Source organism: Austrofundulus limnaeus, unplaced genomic scaffold (genome assembly GCF_001266775.1).
Source record: "Austrofundulus limnaeus strain Quisiro unplaced genomic scaffold, Austrofundulus_limnaeus-1.0 Scaffold316, whole genome shotgun sequence".
NCBI lineage: Eukaryota > Metazoa > Chordata > Actinopteri > Cyprinodontiformes > Rivulidae > Austrofundulus > Austrofundulus limnaeus.
In genome coordinates this window covers 357,210-359,702 of record NW_013952718.1, presented here as the reverse complement: position 1 = coordinate 359,702, position 2,493 = coordinate 357,210, and the positions used below count along the sequence as shown (strand labels likewise).

The window sequence follows — 2,493 nt, the reverse complement described above, 5'->3', positions numbered from 1 at the left end:
AGATAAGATAAGATAAGATAAGATAAGATAAGATAAGATAAGGCTTTATTGATCCCATAGTGGGGAAATTTGAACATTACAACAGCTCAAAACATTGGAGTTGCAGTAACAGGCTCCCTGCTGTGGTGCCATCCTGGAAACAGAAAACCACACAAGAATGAATGAATGAATGAATGAATGAATGCATGAATGAATGAATGAATGAATGAATGAATGAATGAATGAATGAATGAATGAATGAATGAATGAATGAACAATATGGATAGTTTTGAAGAGCAGTTGTCTGAGGCAGCCAGAAAGTACATCTATCTACTTTATGACTCTTCCACACATTTAGAAGGATAGTCAAATGGCCCAAAACTCATGAATAAAGAGAGCACATATATTGTGCACAGAAGAATCTGTCTGCTGGAAAGTGTGGTGCTCAATCTGTGACAGATTTGTGGTCAAATGATGGATATTGATTGTTTGGCTTCACATCAGGTGTGCTAGGCCCTTTAGTCTGGACAGAGTCTTGATTTAGTACAACTTAGTTTTGAGTTTTCGTACCAGAGACAATAAAAAAAAATGCTGATTTTGTTTTAGAATGAAAAACACTGTGAAATGAATGTGACATTTTTTAGTCTTTGGCTAAGTTAAGAATGGTCATGGAAGAAGAGAACAAAGAGYTGGTTTTGTTCATACCTGAGGACCAGAAGATCCTAGAGCAAGACGTATGTAGGTCAGTTCTACTAGAAGTTCAGAGTAGTGGATTGCATGATAATTAAGTCATTTAGTTACTTTGAAAAAAGTACTGAAAAATTTCCTCCTTAAATTTTTTGTCATGTCATCCTTGTAAGATTGTAAAAACTGGTTTTAACAAACAACCTCTGAACATCATCATTTGTACTTTCAGCACATTCAATGTTCCTTCTTGAAAGAAAAAAGTTTCTCTTAATTAAAATCTCATAACTGATTAAAAATTAACCTTTACACACAAGTGGTCACTTCTTTTTAGTTCGAGCTATGTAAATAGACTATAGCTTGCTAAAAATGTGGCGATTTCCAAAAGGATCAGTAAATACCAGATCTGGTGACAAGCTGGCATGGTAAGAGGTTCGCCAACTGGATGTGGGTCAGGTCTGGTGATGATGGCACTGTTTCTAAGATGGCATGCCACAAATGGCGCAGTTGTGGTTTGGTTTATGTGGTGCTGGCCCATGCATGGACCATTTCTGGCAAACCATGTCTGGCCACCAAAGGACCATTATTCTCTGTGGTATCTGGGTCTAGTGTTAGTGCATTGTGTGGGCCAGAACTGGGACAAACAAATTTTTTCTATGTGGGATGTATTTGAAGATGTGTGTTCCAAACAGATCTAAACATTTGTATATTTTTTATTACCACAAATCCCTAAAAAATAGATTTTTTTTAAAAGATTGCATCACTGTAAATATTCTCTTCTAGCAAACTAGAGCACACAGAAAAGGAACAACCAAAGACAGTCCTTTGATTTACCCCCCCCCCCACCCCCCGACTGCATTAATCCCCAGCATGACTTTGATCAAAAAAGAAAGCTGAATAAATCCTAAAAGAGTTGAAACACCAGTCCAAGGTAAGTCTCAGCTCTCTGTTAGGCTGTTTTTATGCTTCTCTCAAATAGCTGAGACTAATGGCTGCCCAGGGCTAGATGATGGGGATTCAGTCAAAAAACAATGGTGTTCTTTGGAAAAGGTCAGCACTAAAAAACACGTAATGACTAATTAATGGACTGCAAAATACTGTAGGTACATAGGTCTACGATTGGGTAAACTATGATTTACTAAAAGTTATGCTTTAATACAGTACATCTGAGTACCACTTCCTTTTTATTCTAAAAAATTAGAAAAATATTTGACAAATCAATGGATTTGTCATTTATCAGTGTCAATGTAATGTTACACTAAAATTTAGGTATTTTTATTAGATAAATCCCCATTATTTTTATTGATACAACCAAGACATTGGATTACATTTAATAAACTTTTGTGTAACATTTATTTACAAGCTATTGCATTTATGTAATGATGATAAGGATGTTTGAGACATAAATAAAATGAGATGTGGCAGAAAAAGACCAAAATAACTGGCAAGATATAGTAAGTTTTAATGTAACTTGATCCAGATAAAACTAAAGTTGCAAAAACAGAAATGAACAAACAATTACTTTAAGCATGAAAAAAAAAAAACACATGTAATGTATTTTGAGGCAAAAGAGTTTTAGGTAGTTATTTTTAAGGAGGTAGGTTTTAACCACCCACTTCGAATGTTGTCAGTCCATTAAATTGACGTTATTAGCAGTTATCAGTCYGATAGAATGTGTCCAAACGGTTCCTCCTCTACCTTCTAGGAGGTTGGAAGACACTTGCCAATTCTTTGTACAGTGGTTTGCAAAAGTATTCATACCCCTTGAACTTTTCCATATTTTGTCACATTACAACCACAAACATAAATATATTTCACTGGAATTTAATG

At 35.1% G+C, this 2,493-nt stretch overlaps 1 protein-coding gene across 1 annotated transcript in view; it reads left to right on the top strand.

Annotated features, from left to right (window-relative positions):
- mfng (MFNG O-fucosylpeptide 3-beta-N-acetylglucosaminyltransferase) overlaps nucleotides 1-2,493 on the top strand; it is a 31,729-nt gene that overhangs the window by 23,978 nt on the left and 5,258 nt on the right. The gene's annotated exons all lie outside the window — the stretch shown is intronic.